The sequence below is a fragment of the Notamacropus eugenii genome, chromosome 4 (assembly GCF_028372415.1).
Source record: "Notamacropus eugenii isolate mMacEug1 chromosome 4, mMacEug1.pri_v2, whole genome shotgun sequence".
Taxonomy (NCBI): Eukaryota; Metazoa; Chordata; class Mammalia; order Diprotodontia; family Macropodidae; genus Notamacropus; species Notamacropus eugenii.
In genome coordinates this window covers 6,031,736-6,050,776 of record NC_092875.1, presented here as the reverse complement: position 1 = coordinate 6,050,776, position 19,041 = coordinate 6,031,736, and the positions used below count along the sequence as shown (strand labels likewise).

General features: G+C 40.7%; 1 long non-coding RNA gene across 3 annotated transcripts in view; it reads left to right on the top strand.

Annotated features, from left to right (window-relative positions):
- The window catches only part of LOC140502834 (uncharacterized), a 37,507-nt gene extending 27,854 nt beyond the window's left edge, over positions 1–9,653 (top strand). The window contains exons 6-7 of one of the 3 annotated variants that reach the window (XR_011966583.1): positions 4,792–4,969; positions 5,623–9,653. This is a non-coding gene — a long non-coding RNA (uncharacterized lncRNA). Of the gene's footprint in view, positions 1–4,791; positions 5,148–5,622 lie in introns of those variants that run through there. The other 2 variants (XR_011966582.1, XR_011966581.1) reach the window with 2 other exon arrangements.
- The last annotated feature ends 9,388 nt before the right edge of the window (positions 9,654–19,041 follow it).

The following is a 19,041-nucleotide window of genomic DNA, read 5'->3' as shown; positions in this document are numbered from 1 at the left end:
ATAGCCCATCCTGTAACTTGGGGGAGATTCTAATGCCTTTTCCCACTTATCTTGAAATGCCATGCAACTTGTACAAAAGAATTGCTTTTGTCCCCCTTATTCTGTGTTCCCTATCCTGTCATTCATCTTCCTCATCTTGTGTTATAATTTGCAAGCAACTACCTTCCTCACCTTCTTTATACTTATCCTATCTCTAAAATATCCAACCACCATTAGAAACTCTAAAAATTACATCTTCCTCTTATAGGCTGCAAAGCTTTCTGTCTATATAAGTCTGGCTTTTTTCCTATATCAGTGCCTTTGTTTAGCTTCTTGCTAAATCTCAGGTCCATATGCTTTTGCATCAATAAAGCTCCCCATTGGCTAAAGAGAAGGGCTAAGTGAATTCTTTCACATCTGAATCACCTCCGCCACCTAGTACCTCAAGGTCTCTAACTACGCTAATACTGAGAAACCCTTAAAGGTTACAAATATTTTTCCATGTAGGAATGTAAACAGTTTAACTTTAGTAAGTCTTTTATGATTTTTCCTCTCTCTTTAGCTTTTCATGCTTCTCTTCATTCTTCTATTTGAAAGTCAAATTTTCTATACAGCTCTGGTCTTTTCATCAAAAATTCTCGAAAGTTCTCTATTTGATTAGATGAGCACTTTCCCCCTGGAAGTATTATACTCAGTTTTGCTGGGTAGTTGATTCTTGGTTTTAATCCTAGTTCCTTTGACCTCTGGAATATCATATTTCAAGCTCTCTGATCCCTTAATATAGAAGCTGCTAGATCTTGTGTTATTCTGATCATATTTCTACCATACTTAAATTGTTTCTTTCTGGCTGCTTGCAATATTTTCTCCTTGACCTGGGAACTCTGGAATTTCGCTACAATATTTCTATCCTTTTGGGATCTCTTTCAGGAGGCAGTCAGTGGATACTTTTGATATCTATTTTACCCTCTGGTTCTTTAATATCAGTGCAGCTTTCCTTGATAATTCCTTTGAAGATGAGGTCTAGGCTCTTTTTTTGAACATAGCTTTCAGGTATACCAACAATTTTTAAATTGTCTCTCCTGGATCTATTTTCCAGGTCAGTTGTTTTTCCAGTGAGATACTTCACATTGTCTTCTATTTTTTTCATTCTTTTGGTTTTGTTTCATAATATCGTGATTTCTTATAAAGTCATTAGCTTAGATCTGCTTCATTCTAATTTTTAAAGAATTATTTTCTTCAATGAGATTTTGGCCCTCTTTTTCCATCTGGCCAGTTCTGCTTTTTCAGGCATTCTTCTTCTCATTGGGTTTTGGAACTCTTTTGCCATTTGGGTAACTGTGTTTTTTAAAGTATTGTTTTCTTCTGCATTTTGGGGGTCTCCTTTAGAAACAGTTGACTCATTTTTCATGATTTTCTTACATCACTCTCATTTCTCTTCCCAATTTTTACTCTCCTTCTTGTATTTGATTTTCAAAATTCTTTTTGAGTTCTTTCATGGCCTCTGTCCTATTCACATTTTTCTTGGAGGCTTTGGATGTAGGAGCATTGACTTTGTTGTCTTCTTCTTGTCTTGATCTTCTTTGTGACCAAAGTAAGATTCTATAGTCTGAGTTTTTTTTTCTAGTTTTTGCTCACTTCACCTGCCAGTTACTTGACTATTGAACTGTTTGTGAAGGTAATTCTCTGCTTCCAGTTGGAGTAGGGGGTGTACTGTCAGTTGCTCCCCCCCCCCAATCTGTGGGCCTAGACCTCCAGAAAAAGCAGCTGCTGCTGCTACAGCTGTTGCCAGTTTCTCCACCCCCTCTGCTGCCCTGGGGCTTGGGCTGGAACCAAGATACTCTCTCACATAGATCCTACAGGTTTTTTCCACTGACCTTGTTGTCCTTGACATTGCTTGAGAAGTATGGAAACAACCATAGCTGCCAGTGATTTAGTACTCCCCCCACCCCAGGCTTGCTTAGGCCCCATCTACTCCAGCATGGCTTATACTGGAATGTGCTTTTCTCCTAACCCAGCGCAATAGATGCTTCTTGTTGACCTTCCAGGATGTCTTAGGCTGGAGATTACTTCACACTGTCATTCCATCAGTTCTGCAGCTCCATAATTTGTTTAAAACCATTTTTTGAAGATATTTAGGAGATTTAGGAGGAGATTTCAAGAAAGTCCCTATTTTTACTCTGACATCTTGGCTCTGTTTCCCTCATTGGCTTTTTTTTTTTTTTAAGAAATAAACCAAATTAGAATTAGAATTAAAATGGGTAAGAAAAAAACTCAGAGTTGTAATTTACTCTGAGTGATTTCTGGCCAATTTCAAAAGGATATTCTTCCTGAGAAATCTCTGCCTCCCTCAGCTCCATGGAAATGCTGGGATATTTCCACACCCTCAGCTAAGGAACTCTTTTGAAGGAGTGCTAACAGGGCTTGCTTTTAATTCCCTTGTTGGTACCTTTCTCTCCTTGCTACCCATCCTACCTTCCTGGCCTGAGAACTTTTATTTCACAACTTCTTGGTGACTTCTCCCTTCTGTTTTCTTCATGGGACCCCAGATTAGCCACCCACCTTCAATTTGCTAACTTTTGCCAGAACCCCTTGAAGATGTGTAGGATGATCCAACCATCAAGGTGATACTCAATAGCCTATTTTCTCACCTTTACCTGTGCACAGGGTATCCTGGTTACTATGAACACACACACACACACACACACACACACACACACACACACACATAATTACATTACCTGTGTTTCTTGTTCACAGTGACTCCAAAAATGGTCTCAGGAAGTCAGGAGTTTGAAGAAGGGAAATGCTTGCCTGTGGGTGTTCAGACTGTTGAAAATCAATGAGGCACCTCCTGTTCTCCATAGTGGCCATTCCCCTTTTCTATACTTAGATCCCACAATGAGCTTCCAAGTTGCGAGAAGTACACATTCTCTAGAAAGGACAATACTCATTGTTGAAGCCAGGAAAGCTCTCATTTTATTTCACATTTACTTTACATTTCTTGTGAATGAATATATGCCTAAAAGAGCACACTTGCTCAGGCAAATGCAAGGCTATTTATTTCCTGTTATTGATTTAAATTTGCCCCGTTGTACCCCACTGACTAGATAAAACTTCCTGAACCACCTCTTCTATGTTTTTTCTCCTTAATATGTTCCACCTACCTTGTCATGCATAGCATGTGCATTTAAATTAACTTGCTCCACCTTGAGGGGGGTGTCAACTAATATTAAACAGCTTGTTAAGCATGATTACAAGCTTCTGACCCTTTACTTGACCAGAAACCTGGTTCTGCCAGGACACTGCTCAGATTAGAACCAATCACCTCTGACTTACATCCTGTTATCATTCTACAAAGCTGGGGGTAGGGTTAATCTTGTGAAAACAGAATTCCATCTTTTGTTTCCCACATGTATATGAATATAAATGTATGCATGTGTATGTGTGTGCGCGTATATAGAAATGAAACCATATGGATGTCTGAGAGGGTAGAGAAATGTCAGGATTCAATGATTTAAGGTAAGAATTTTTGGTCTGGGATCAATCTGCAAAGGCCATTAGAACAAATTGCTTTCATGTTCAAATACATAGGAACCAGGCTGACCCCCCTTCCTCCAACTGGATTCTTATGTTTTCTTAGTGTTATTCCTCCCTCCATCATAACAACACCTGGGACAGTGATATGAGAGTCCAAGAACACCTAGAAAATTTGACTTGTGCTGGAGTAGACCAAGTTTTGTGGGCTTTGAGGGTTAGCTTAAACAAGGTAAAATCAGTCACAAGATGCCATGAGCTACAGAAATAAAATGGGAGGGGATCAGCTAAATCTTCCCTGGGGTCTTTCTGATGTAATATAAGGGAAATAATGTGTCAGTCTTTGTGGATTAGGGCTACTTTCAACAGGTTTCTCTTTCTTTTGCATTCTCCCTCTCTCTTGTCTAACTCTCTGCCACTATCCGTCTGTCCTCATTATACCTTTTGCCCATTGATCTCTCTCTCTGTCTCTCTGTCTCTCTTTCTGTGTCTCTCTGTCTCTCTCCTCTCCTTCCCCTATCCCTCTCTTTCATTCTTTCTCTCTTTCCCCATTTCTTTGTCTCGCTCCTTCTCTCCCACTCTCTACCTTAGCTATTGCCTTGCATGATCCATTCCACAAATGATCTCTGATAGGACACTGTACGTTGCTTCAACTGTGCTTCTTTCCCATTGAGTTTCTCCATTAACAAATAAGCAAATCTCTACATCAGGTCAAGGAGAAAACAACATGGTCTCTCCAGGTCTACAATTCCAAGAATAAGCATAATGAGATTTCACAACTTGTGAACTTTTGCCCACAGAAAAATCAGTCTGACTACATAGCTATATCTGGGAAGGAAGCTATGGTTAAGGGTACTCAACAGCAAGACAATGGTCCTGCTTTGCAATTGACTTAACAATGAAATATGAATCAAAATTCCACTTTACTGATTGTTAACAGACTGCCAAAGCAGAAAAGCAGGCAGATTCTTTAAAAGCCATACCTAAAACAATGCTATATTCTGGTAGAGAGATATGGAGTACAACAGTCTCCAAAGAATTAAAATTTTAAGTACTTCCAAAACAATTGCAATGTACATGGGGGTTTGAACAGATTTTTGCCATGTAACCAATGAGAGTAAACAATAAACGGTAAGAAAAGATGAGATGATCTTAAGAGGAGAATAGAGGATGAGAAGGGGTCAGTTAGAGTGCCCCCTTTGTATGCTCATGGCAGGAGTTAGTGACAAAGGCTTTCAGTACAATGGAAAGACATCCTGTGGTTTCCTAAAATTGCAGGAGGACAAGAACAAGAGTCTCAGAGATGGCCATGATGTTGAGCAAAGGAAGGCAAACAAATCAATGGACCCACTGATGCCTCTGAATATTGAATCATTGCAGGAAGTGAAATTGACCAGGAGGATGGAACTTTGAAAGCAATCAAGTCAGGAAGATTGATGGTCAACAAGGAGAATGAGTTAAGAAGATGTATATTCCAAATGCTAACTTGAAATGTAATATATAATTTTTGTTTAGGATGTAGGTGGGAGAAGGGCAGTTTTCTTCTTTTGAGTGTCATGTTAATTGAATCATACCTTTTAATCTTTTTTAAACTTATGCATCTGGTTTCAGAATAAAATCTGCTTATATCAACACCAGTGTCAATACCTGGTAGGGTCTTCAAAGATCATCTTTCCAATATGCTTTATTTCACTTTGGAACCTAAGAATAATGATGTGACTCTACAAGGTCGATATGGGCCATTTGATAACAGATACATATATCTACTGACCAATGATCCAGCATCCTCTCTCTCTGCCTCATTGTTCAACTTCTATATGATGCTTGAACCCATAGAATAACACAAGAGTCAGACTTGCTAGAGAACACTAAAAGCCACAGAACTTTTATTTTTGAATTTACTTATTAATTTTTTTATATTTATTATTTCATAATACATATTAATTTATTTATTAATACAAATTAATAACTTATTATTTATTAGCATCGTAGGAGATAGTGATAGGGCTGGGAATGTACTTGTGACTTCATTGCTGAAGGGAACTCTTAGATTAGGAACTGCCTCTACCAATGAAGTTCCGCAGTTTATCTGAGCTTTCTTGTTTTCAGGTATCCTGGACCATTGAAGAGTTGAGTGACTTCCAGAGTATGACAAGAGCATATGCATCAGAAGCAGAACTTGAACCCAGGATTCTTTACTTGATGATCAGCTAATTATCACCTCCACCACACCTCACATGTAGTGACTTCAGAAAACGAATGGACTCAGCAGATTAAGTAGTGGGGCATACTTAGGATGAGTAAATATACACCTGGACCGCAGCACTAGTGGAGTCAATATAGCATCACATCTTAGGAGAGGACTGGATGTTGCCAGGACTCATTCAGTGGCATGACATTTGACTTTGGCCATTCAAGACAAGACGTTAGAGAAAAGAACATAGAGAAAAGACTGATTCTCTGAGAATATCCTAGGATGTATACAAAGTTTCCACTACCCTCTCATCTTTTCTACTGCCGTGATGTGGGAAGACATGGGTCTCCCCTATGTAATGAGGAAAGTTTCATATTTCAGTGATGAAGAAGATGGTATTAAAAGGAATAATGAAGTCTATCAATTATGCAGAGATTCAGTTTTGTGCTTTATATGTGCTATATCCCTTGAAACTCACAATAATCCTGTGAAGTAGGTGAGATTACTATCTTCACTTCACTGATAGGAAAACCAAGACAGACCGAAGTGAGGTGATTTGCCCAGGGTCACATGGCAAGTAGGCATCTGAGGCACAATCTAAATTCTTGCCTTCTTAGTTTCCAGTTTTCTTCCCTACTCAAGTTGTCATTTACTTACTCAGTATATATAGTAAAATTAAAAGTCTTTCTAGAACTTTGTGTCATCCCCAGTGCGTGTCTGCTTGAATTTTCACCTCTGATGTCACAGAAGCAAGTCAAGGTTTTGTTTAGTACCTGAGAGACAAAAGTTATAGAAGATCTCAGAAAAAAAGAGGCAGAAGCAAAGAGGAGAAAGGGAATTTCTAGGAAAGAGATGGACTACTGATAGCAAGGATGGTCTGAAAGGCCACAGGGAGGGGGTAATGGAAGGGGATTTCCAGGGTTAAGTTCAAGAAGATCTCGAGGATCTGAAGGAGATGGTTAGAATATAGTCAATTCATGATTCCAAAAACAAGAGGAAAATTCAATCTATGACACAATAGGAATTTCTCTTTAAGCAATCTGATTAATCCTAGGTATTAAAGGGTTATGGAATTCACAGTTGAATATATCATGGAATGACATTGATTCCTTTTGGATTAACAGGAAACACACAAAATTTTTAAAAAGCATTTTTGTTTGAGAAACCTGCCAGATATTTAATAAATTATCTATCACTCAGTCAATCAATAACCTTTTAGTAGGTGACAGTTTTGGTGATAAGTAATGGGGACAAAAGGATAAAAAGGCAGTGATTCCTCCATTCAGGGAGCTTCCATTTAAATAGAGGAGACAACATGAATGTACAAACCCTATGTATCCACAAAATGTGTCAAATACATAGTTGTGAAATGGGGCAAACTGGGAGCTGGGAAGAATGAGGAAAGATGAATACAGGCAATCCATATCTAAAGTGGTTGTTGCATAACCCAGCAGAAGCAGAAAAAATCTTGACATTTGCTCTTAAAGGACTCCAGTTTCTAAGTTTAGTGTACTAAGCGAATTGATTAAGAGGAACATTTAGCATCTCTTAAGTAAAGGGAATTCAGAGAATCAATGTGATCTAAGCTTAATCAGTGACAATGGACATAAAGAGAGTGAGCCTACCCTTGGGTGCCACCTTACCTACCAGTGGTATCTAGCAAAGAAGGAAGGGAATTTTGCATCCTATGGAGGCAGAAGGACTTGTTATAGCTCTCATGACTTTTTTCTACATCTGGTCATGGGAATAATTCTTGAATCCAAACCTTGAGTCCTTGTTTGTCTCCTGCAGATGCAAATCAGTGGATGATGTGCCCAGAAGATGAATATCCAAATAAGCAGAGAGCTTGCTGCCTCCCCAAGCTTGTGACCTTCCTGAATGTGAAAGATCCTTTGGGAATGACTTTGGCCTTTGTAGCTGTTTCCTTCTCTTTACTGACAGCTCTGGTTCTGTGGGTCTTTGTGAAGTTCCAAGACACCCTCATAGTCAAAGCCAATAAGCAGACTCTCAGCTACACTCTGCTCATCTCCCTTGCCTTCTGTTTCCTCTGCTCCTTGCCCTTCATAGGCCAGCCTACCCCTGCCATGTGTCTCCTCCAACAAACAGTGTTTGTTGGGTTCACAGTGGCTGTTTCCTCCATTTTAGACAGAACCATCATAGTGGTTCTGGCTTTCAGGTTTATAAGGCCAGGGGTCAGCATCCAGATTTTCATACATCCTAGAGTGTCCAACTATGTTGTTCTCATCTGCTTAGGGATTTGAGTGGTTTTCTGTGGCATTTGGTTGGAAACCTCTTCTCGCTTTCCAGAAGCAGATGCACACTCTGAATCTGGCCACTTAATCCTTAGATGTAATGAGGGCTCTCCGTTTGCATTTTTATGTGTTCTTGGCTACATGGATGTTCTGGCCCTGGGAAGCTTTACTGTGGCTTTCCTGGCCAAGAACCTGCCAGATACCTTCATTGAAGCCAAGTTCATCACATTCAGCATGCTGGTGTCTTCCAGTGTCTGGGCCTCTTTCCTCCCCAGTTATCAGACCACCAAAGGGAAGGCCATGGTGATTGTGGAGATCTTCTCCATGTTGGCCTGCAGTGCTGGGTTACATTTTATTCCAAAATGTTACATAATTTTCTGGAAGCCAGACAAAAATACTCAGAAACAAATGAAGAATCATTGGGATTCCAGAGGCAATATTTTTTTCTGGATCATAGCCTCACAATTCTGGGAGTAATAGTTCTGAAGATTAACCCATGTTTATTTCGTATAGTCTTATATGTCAGACTAGGTGGTATTTTAACCCTAATTAGTATATTGTGGCATTCTTTCTGCCTGCTTTGGAAATTTTCACCCCTATACTTGTGTTGGATCTTCACAGTGGTGTTTTGAAGGTGTTGCTACTAATTTTATTGGATGATGTTACCAATATACTGGGTCATATATGAGATCACCAGATTTTCAGAGTGTTTAGGTTCTCAGTGTCGTCCCTTGGACAATGGGGAAATGGGAGAGCAGGAGTTATGAAGAAATTTCCCACATGCAGTGTGAGTTCTCATTAAGGGTTCCTTCACCATAGGATTCAACCACAACTTAAATGGTTGAACTGGAACTTTGTTGTTTTATCCATCACTCTATAGGGTATGACTTACTCTCTTCATTCAAATTCAAGATCTCTTCTTTATGGATCTTATGCTGTCATCTGATGATGCAAAGAATCAACGATTCTTTAAAAGTGATCAAGGAATTATCCCTGCAAGTTTACATTGGATTAATTCATTTATTCAACCAATGCTGTGGGCGACCAGCAGTGGAAGACCTGGGCAGGCGAGAATGCAAGAGAGCAATCCGTTTATTCAACTGAGGGTCAGTGTATTTAATGGCTGTAACTGCAATCACCTGCAGGCTGAGCTCATCCCATTACTTCACTATCTCATGGCATTACTTCACTGTCCCATGACTCATCCATGTCTTTGTACCTGAAGTAAGTAACAAAATTTATCCTGTTCCAGAAGCTACTTCCTGACTTCCCAGCCCTTCTTGCAACTTTTTGCAAGAACATCAGGTTCCAAGGTCGTGGAGAGCTTTTGCTAGGGTTTGTGTAAGCACAAGTCCCATGGGAACAGGCTTCAACTCAGTTATGGCCTTGATCATGGGACTCGCACACCCCTTAGACCTCTCCAAACCAAAATCTGTTAGTTTTTTATAATTAATTGGGAAGTTGGGGCAGACTCTTCATTTTCTCAAGTTCATATGAATTTCAACTGCTAATTTCCTCTGCTAATTTCTGAAATATTGTTACTTATGCTCTATCTTCTTTCTTGGTCTTCATCCAATGTCCATCAAGCTCTTATTTTCATTATCATTTTTTCCCTTGTTTTTCCACACTCTATGAACAATTGAATTCTTTTATTCTGTTGATATTTTGTCTGAATAAACTGTTTGACATATAAATGAATGAATGAAAATTTGGTTCATACTGTGTGCTAGACACCTTGCCAAATGTTTGTAATACACAATATATTATAGTCCCTGTCCTTACGAGTACATTTTACCCAAGGAAGATGACAGATATGGAAGGGTGAAGGCTTAATGGAGCTTTTTGATTTGAAAAGTTCCAGAGACAGTGACTGATGACATTTGTCATTTGATAGGCTTATCCTTCTGTGGAAAGATGTTAATCTGATTACCATTGTGAGAGCTAAAGATAAGGGGCAGTGGGTTGACTTTGGGGGCCAGCATAAATATAACCATGATTTCAGTATGATGTGTCTCTGAGTTAAGTATGGACAATTCTCAATAATAAGGAATGATGCACTGCATGATAGAAAGTGGAGGTCTGGGTTTGAGGCAGAGAATAGAGCAAGAAGGCAGAAACTGATCAAGTCTGTCACATCCAGATAATTCTCAAACTTCTCCACTTCTATTTGTAAACTTGTAGAGGGTACCTCTTATGTGCCGACCCCGGGGCTAGATACAAACCAGATTGTGTCCCTGTGTAAGGCATGGCACTCCATGTAGCTGCTGGTTCCTCACCTCAGTCTTCCTAGGCCCATATGTTATGTCTCTGTGGTGTCCATCCTGGGGTACAAAACCTGGAGATTGCCATCATCCACCCATAGGACCTTCTGCCACAACCAGGTGTTCTCTTGTGTGTCAGCTCCCAAGAAGACTGGAGATCTTCTGGCACTTGAAGAGCCACAGCTGCTTCTAGAGCAGAGTCCCTTTCACAACGGATCTTGGCAAACACACGGCAGAAACTTTCTTTCCTCAGAAGAGCAGAGTAATAGAAACCTGCTGTAGTCAAGACAAGTCCCAAGAAAATGGTGCTGGTCTCCCAGACACTTAGACACAGAAAAAAGGGGACAGAAGGCTTGAATCCCTGGAATGCTATATTATCCAAAGTAGATCCTTGTAAGGGAATTGCCAACACTCAGCCCTCTTGGACGGTGTACACCAGTCATGGCTCAGGTAAACTGAGGGGAGATTGGTAAGGCATGGACAAGATGGCTCTGGGAGGAAGGGTTCCGCCCCTGTTTACTACCAGATACTTCCTGGAAAGTAGGAGTAAAAACTTGCTTAAACTAGCTTAAAACTTGCTTGAGCTGCTTATGTAATTAAGGCCATAAAAGTGCATGAGCTAGCTGGAATAAACGGAGTTATTCACCATCTCGTCTCCCACTCCATTCATTGCTCACAGTTCGCTCTGCCAAGACTGACAGGCACTGCTGGTCAGAGTAAGACCTGTTGGTCTGGGGGTACAAGCCCTAAACCCGTACGGTCCTGGGCTAGCTTTCCCTGAAATAGCTCTCCAAAGCCTTGACACAGCTTTGCACAAAGAATCAGAGGGGTAACAGGGAGACTCTACCAGAGAGCTCCTTAGGACTCCCCCCTTGACCTTCAGCCCAGGCACCCAGAATTCCCTTTGTATTCCCAGTGGTAACCACTCTATGGTAGCACTGTTGCCCTGTTCATCCCTGGGCCTCTTGTCCAAAGTTCTGTGGGAGACTGCCCTCTATCAACCTCCTCCAGCCCCTTTTTACGTCAGAATTTATTACTCCAGGTCCCTACTGGATTCAGTGGAAGTCAGTGTCCGAGTCTTTCTGGGCACCTGGAGCAGGGCAGGGCATCAGCTAAGCCAGCTCCTGGGGTACACTTCTATGCCTATAGGAAGGGGTATTCTGCTTTCCAAATAGCTAGTCTCTTCTCAGAATCTCTAAAAAGGCACCTGCAGCTCAGAACTTTTGTATGGAAGTATAATAAACATTCTTCTCCTCTAGAAGCAAATGGAGCCCCTTCTCTGAGCCCAGATTTCCTATGGTATTAACAGAGGGAGACCTATCTGGCCTTTCTGATGAGAAGAGTCAAAGACCCCTCTGATAGCTTTATTGAGTTCTGAGCCTGGCTTCCTTCTCTACTTCTCTTTTCTATAGCCTTGGACCAAAATGAGTTCTCCTCCACAAGTTCTCTGAAATTATTTCTGGCTTTTAACGGCTGTCCTCGTAGGTTTCCTGACTTTCACATAAAACAAATTTTTTCTATTGTTTGAGTCACAGCATGTCTCTCAAGGTGGCTTGAGAGGAGTGCCCATCTCCATACAGGTCTGCTCCATCATCAAGAAACAAAGAGATAGAGGGTGGAGCCAAGATGGTGGAGTAGAAAAATGTATATGTACTAGCTCTTCTCACACAGTCCATAAAATACCTGTAAAGAAAGATTTTCAACAAATTCTAGAGCAGCAGAAGGGGAGAACAACAGAGTGGAGGAAATTTCCAGCCCTGGGTGACCTGAAAGGCCAAAGGGAAATGTCTGTTGCGCTGGATGCAGAGCGGAGCCCAGCCCAGCCTTGGCCACACTGTGCAGCTCTGGGAGGAGGATGCGAGCAGGCCTCAGGGGCAGAATCCCCAGTTGGAGTAGCAGCGGTTCACAGATCCCTCAACCCACAGGCACCAAAGGTCAGTGACAGGGTTTTTTTCAGCTGGCTAAGAAGGGAGAAGGGCCTTCCCATAGTTCCAGCCTCAGGCAGCAGAGGAGACATTGGGCAGGTGGCAGCAGCTTCCACAGCAGCCTGTACAGCAGCCCTCACCATTGTGGGATCTTAAAACCCCTAGGGACACTGAGCAGCTGATTCTTATCTCAGCCCTGTGTAGAGGCCCTGCAGCAGCTGATCTTTATCTCACACTGAATGGCGGCCCTGCCCCCGCAGCTTATCTGAATCTCATGCCCCGTGCTGGCTTGGCAGAACTGGAGGCGAGGTGGTTGTGAAGAGGAAACTCTACTAAGATTCTGGGCCTCAAAATCTCTTTTTGCTCCCAGACCAGTGTACACATTTGATTGTGCCACCTTGGAGGAACTGAGATCTTAGAGATCCCCAGAGTATACCCTACTCTTGACAAAGGACCCAAAAGACAAGTAACTGGTTGGAAAAATGCCCCAAAAAGGTAAAAAAAAAAAACTAAGACTATAGAAGATTACTTTCTTGGTGAATAGATATGTTCTCCCATCCTTTCAGATGAGGAAGAACAATGCTTACCATCAGGGAAAGATATAAACCTCAAGGATTCTGTATCCCAGACATCCAAAATAAATATTCAATGGTCTCAGGCCATAGAAGAACTCAAAAAGGATTTTGAAAATCAAGCAAGAGAGGTGGAGGAAAAACTGGGAAGAGAAATGAGAAAGATGCAAAAAAAATCATGAAAAGCAGGTCAATACCTTACTAAAGGAGACCCAAAAAAATCCTGAAGAAAATAACACCTTGAAAAATAGGCTAATTCAACTGGCAAAAGAGATTCAAAAAGCCAATGAAGAGAAGAATGCTTTAAAAAGCAGAATTAGCCAAATGGAAAAAGAGGTTCAAAAGCTCACTGAAGAAAATAGTTCCTTCAAAATTAGAATGGAACAGATGGAGGCTAATGACTTTATGAGAAACCAAGAAATCACAAAACGAAACCAAAAGAATGAAAAAATGCAAGATAATGTGAAATATCTCATTGGAAAAACAACTGACCTGGAAAATAGATCCAGGAGAGACAATTTAAAAATTATGGGACTACCTGAAAGCCATGATCAAAAAAAGAGCCTAGACATCATCTTTCATGAAATTATCAAAGAAAACTGCCCTGATATTCTAGAACCAGGGTGCAAAATTAATATTGAAAGAATCCACAGATCACCACCTGAAAGAGATCCAAAAAGAGAAACTCCTAGGAACATTGTGGCCAAATTCCAGAGTTCCCTGGTCAAGGAGAAAATATTGCAAGCAGCTAGAAAGAAACAATTCAAGTATTGTGGAAATACAATCAGGATAACACAAGTTCTAATTGGTACTCTCTCATCAGTGAAATGTGTAATACCGAGTAAACATTTCAGCTTCTCCAATCATCAGCAAACTTATCTGTATAATGGGCGAATATTGCCAGGTTTCCTCTCAGATCTTGTTGTGAGGAGAAAGCTAAGCGACACTAGTTCCACTCTTAGCTGACAATCCGTGTGATGCTCCAGGAGAAGTTTACCTTCCCTGAGATGGAGGAAAGTGCATGATGCAGTGGATGGAGGGTTAAACTTCTATCAAGTAATCTTGAGATTAAATCTTACCATGGAAATTTATGAGTTACATAATCTTGGACAAGTAACTTAACTTTCCTCAGTCTCACTATAATCCTCTGTAAGTGGGAGTAAGAAGAGCACCTGCCCTATGGGTTTGCTGTGATGATCAAAAGAAACATATACTTAAAGTATACTTTAAACTTTACAGGTATTCATGAATGTTAGTCATTGTTGTTGCTGCTTTGGTAATATTAGTATTTATTATTATTATTTTGGTAGATAGAGTCATAGAATAGATTAGGTTCAATATCACTCACCTGTGGCAAGTGGAAGAGCTCCAGCAGGGTCCCCATCTGGACAGAGAGAGCTGATGTGGCTCCTCCAGTGACAGCCACAGACTTGTCCTTCTCCCTGAAGTTATAGTTGGGGATAAAGTGGTCTTGCCCACACAGCCAGTAGAGGGAGTTCTCCAAGGTTCTCTAACCACTGTGGTAAGTGTTGTAGAGGTCAAATCTCAGGGAAATGTTGGGCAGCAGATTGAGATCCCTGTTAATCTACTCTACAGCCAACACTCGAGCCAGAGACTGCTGATAATTTCCATGCAACCACCTGAAGGGAAGGGTGAAGGAACATTAACACCACCTTCACACAGAAAGTTTTTCACAAAAAAAGTGAATTTCCCCAGCCATGTGACTCAAAACAAAAGACTTCAACAGTTCTTCAGCTCATTCCATTTATATTAAAAATACACACACATACACATCCCATGGGTCTTCTTCACATATTCTTTTCTTCCTGTGTTTCCTGAGATGGGGAGGGTTGTTGGCTTTAAGTTCTCATATAACTCTTCCTGGTTCAGTCACTCACTCATTCCACAAGAAGACTTGGATGTTCCTTGACCCTAGAAGTCCTAGAGAATAGCAGGAGCAAGAATAGGTACATCAATAACTGTAATACAAGGTGGCAGAGGATAAGCTAAGGGCAAATGTCACCAAGATCTAAGAAAACTGAGCATAGGAAGGCCCCATCCCCTGGAAGAAATAAAGGAAGGCTTCATGGAGGTCATCATGACCCATGAATACTAAGGACGCTTTTGATATATAGGTATTTGGAGAAGAGGTCATTCCAGGAAGAGGAAATTATACAAACAAGCTTACACAAGTGTGGGGACTAGGAGGCACTGCATGTTTAGGCCCCCAGTATTTTACTCAAGTTCTGTCTGATAAATCCAATGAAAGATGAGGTTCTGGCTCAGCCTTCTCTTCCTCCTCACTTCCTCATTTTCTCATACAGGGATGGAGAAGAGTAGAAAGCCAAACCCATTTCAAAGAGTGGGACTTAATACCAGATCTCCAACCAGGAGGCTAGTAGTGAAGAAAAAATACCTGTATAATTCTTGGCAACGTTTGAAGATACCCAGTACATATTCTCCAATGATTGCCACCTCTCAAACCATCTGGGCCTGTTTTAATGGTGGCAGAAGTTGAGCATAGCACACTCCCAAAGTCGGGCTACTTCACATACATTCAGTTTCCATTTACTTATCACCAGAGAAGACAGCATTAGAGACCTTGCCTTTGCCATGGAGTGCTGTTCTCAAGATGAAGCTCATGCGCTGCACAGCGCTTAGAAGGGCATTTTACTTAGAACAGGATTTTTGTTTAACATTTCAGCAATTGATGATTGAACCTTCTTTTCTCTCTAAGCCAAACCACCAATTCTGCCTAGTTGGTGAATAATAAAGAAAAAGAAGCATATTAAAGTGTTACAAAGATAAAGATTAAAGTGATTTAATGATTTTTGTCTTTTCGACAAAAAATATAAATATTGATTTCAAATATAGAGATTTAAAATTTAAGAATAATAATTTAGAGAGCTTATTTAAAAGTAGCAAGAAAGGTAGCAAGGGAAATAAGAGAAACGAGATGCATTAAAAAGTGGCATAAGGTAAAACAGATGTACAACACGGTAAAGAAGAGATCCGAATTCTTCCCTGCTGAAGAACCATTCAATGGATCTCATAATCCATCTTCCACAAGCAGAAGACAGTAAATGGCTAACCTGCTCCTCCTCAGCTATCACAAAGGGAAATTATGCAATTATTGATATATTTTGGTCTGAATCCCATTTCTACAGTGTAAACTTACAGAGACTTCTAGGTGTGTAGCATTGCTGCACACAGAATTCCTGCTATGTAAATCAGGGTTTCTGCAAAGGGAATTGATACAGAGCAGAGTACAAAACTAAACTAAACTAAAGCCTAGTCACCAGCCCAAATGTCACTTCAATTTTTCCAAGTCCCAGAAAGTAAATCCAGTCCTACTTCTCTTGGATTCCCCCAGTTCAGTAAAGCTGACCTAGAGAAACAACAACCATCTCCCTCACATATCATCTGGAGAAAATCAGAACTCTCCAAACATCACTGAGTCATAACAGGCATTCCATAAAGACATTTCTAAATCTCAGTATTTGTTACAGGAGCATCCTGGGAATATCTCTCTCTCTGCCAAATAAACTTGAAGTTCCTGAGCCCTCAGTTTCAGGCTCTATCAGGGCTGGTTTAGTCAGTATTGTTAGGGTTCCCTAGCCTGGACTGCTTTATCACGAACATGTAATTTATACCATGAAGAGTAGAGGAAAATGGCAAATTCACACACCTACAAGAGGGAGAAGTCCACTGATAGACGAAGTGTAGAGAGGAAAGGTGGGAGTTTCCATTCCTGTGGAAAGGGGAGTTTTCTCATTGCTCAATTTCAGTATACTCAACAGCAATAACTCTGCCCAAGGATGGAAAAGAGACACAGGTCTCAGGTAATTCTGATACTTCCAGATATTAACCTAATTTCAGGGGACATAGAACCTAATGACATTCATGACTTTCATTGCTTAAGTATTAACATGAAATCAGGGTGGCAGGGAAGGCAGGGTGATAAAAAGACGAAGCTTGCTCAGGACTGAGATTTCTGGGAATGGGCCCTTAGAGGGGTAAACAGGGGAGAGCAGAGTTCTCTGTTCAACTTTGACAGTCAAGCAGACAGAGAGGAAACTAACAAGAAAGTAAAAAATTCAGAGATAAGAAGAGGGGGAGAGCACCCATCATCTCATGGTAAATGGCCCTCCCTTTCTGCTCAGCTAGGAGGACTTGTTTTTAATCATCACAGTGAAAATGAGCCCAGACAGACAGGGAGACACTTACTGAAAAGGCTCCCAAGCTGTGTTGGGAGGACTTTCAAACAGTTCTGCTCCTATGATGCTGTTGACTTCAAATGAGAACAAGGATAAAAAGATCTCCAGGTCCCCATCTTGGGAAGCAATGGGGTTAATCTAGTGGAAGCAATGGGGCTTCTCTGTTCTGTGCCCAGCGACTGGGAGTTGCAACAACAGAGATGTGAGGAGGGAGGAAAGCAATTGCAAAGTATTTTTGTGAATATGAGGCACCTCATATTCACAAAATGAATATAAATCATTCATTAATAATTAATGAAAATTAATCAAAATTCCATCTCTGAGGAAACCAAAGAGCCACATTCAGACCAGAGCAAAGTCAGCTGCCTCAGTCATGGACTTATGAGGAACTGTCCAGCATCAGATATGACCTGTCTTTCTGTAGATGTCCAGGCTTTGGCTTCCCTACAACAGCTGTGGAATCACAATGGAACAGTAGTCAGACCTATGTCCAAGACAAGGACAATGGTGCAAGGTGCAAGAACAATGGAAGCCTGTTATTTTTTATAGTTTCACTAGCTTTAAGACTGAACTCTATCTCCCAGCTCCCTTAATGTTAGATAGGGACAGGAATCCCTCCTTCTCCAGCCTCCACAGAGAAATCTTGGTTGATGAAGAACTCTGGGGACCAGAGTGCCTGGGGCACTCCACCTCAGTGTCTGTGTCCAAGGGAAAACATAAATGCAAAATTATATTTTTAACTTCTATTCCCTTGTTCCAAGCAGAGGCTAGAGTACAGAAGTACCTTTCCAGAAGAAAAAAAGATATCTGTATCCTGGTCTCACTAAATGGCCTGTAGTGATTAAAGCTCATGGAAAAATTTCCTTGCAGGTCACAAGAGTTTATAAAAGACCTTCAGAGATGGCAATTTCCTTCATATCCTGTAAGACTGATGACATTGCTGCCCATCTACATCCCTGCATTAGGTTAATGTAAGCCAGATCTCACACTCAGAGTTCAGTGTAATCTATTTTGAAGACTGCTTGTATTATATGCCATGCTCACAAATTCCCCTTCCTACTCTTCCCCTCACTCTTTAGACAGGATCATAACATCAGTCTCAGACATAAATCTGGCCTCAGAGGCTCCTTATTCCAAGAGGTTTATGACAGAATCTTACTCTCAAATGACTAGATTAAAGACACATACAAGAACATATTCCCTATTTGAGTAAGACTATAATGACTGAGTCTGTAGATATATATGTGTGTGTGTGTGTGTGTGTGTATGTATGTATGTATATTTGCTCTTTTGATGAGGAGAGTAAAAATGTAGAACTTGTAGAAAACTTAAAGAAAATCTGATCTTACATATTTATTTTACAAATGAGAAAACTGATGTCCAGAAAAGTATGCAGATGCTTGTATTTGCACAATGTATAGCAGATCAATTCTGTTTTTTTTTTTTACTCCAAAGCTAATACTCTTTCTAGTAGACATTATTTCCCCCTGGAGAAGTGCACAAGGCTGGCTCATTCACTCAGAAGGAAAGTGAACCTGTATCTATTATAACAGGTATATAAGGTACCTCAGAGGGCATTAAGCACAAGACATCAGAGAGGTAAATGAGCATTTGAAGATGTGGGATTACATTCAACAAAAGAGGAGAAGGAATACAAACTTGGGATAGCCTAAAGTCACCGTTTCGGAGACCAGACTACCTCAATATAGCCACTGATCATGGGAATCCCGTGTGCCCTGAGGAAAAAAGTACAGGCACAGTGGTATGAATAAATGATTGGAGAGATTAATAAATGTATGAAAAAGAATTGTATGGCTCACTGTGTTACATGCTTGTGACAGAAATGCCAAAAAAAACCAGACTTTGCCCTTGAGAAACTTACCTTCTAATAGGAGGAGAAACACATATGGGGATGAGGTGGCCATAGAAGTATAATTTGGTATGAAAAATTAAAGGGATAGTCAATAGAGACACAAGTGACTAGATTGAGGCATCTGTCCAGCAGTAACGAGAGAACTGATTTGATACTATTTTCAGAATGGGAAAGTAAGTTGGACGTGGCCAGTAAAGTGTAGCATGGCTGATAGTGAGCCTAAACACAGTGGGT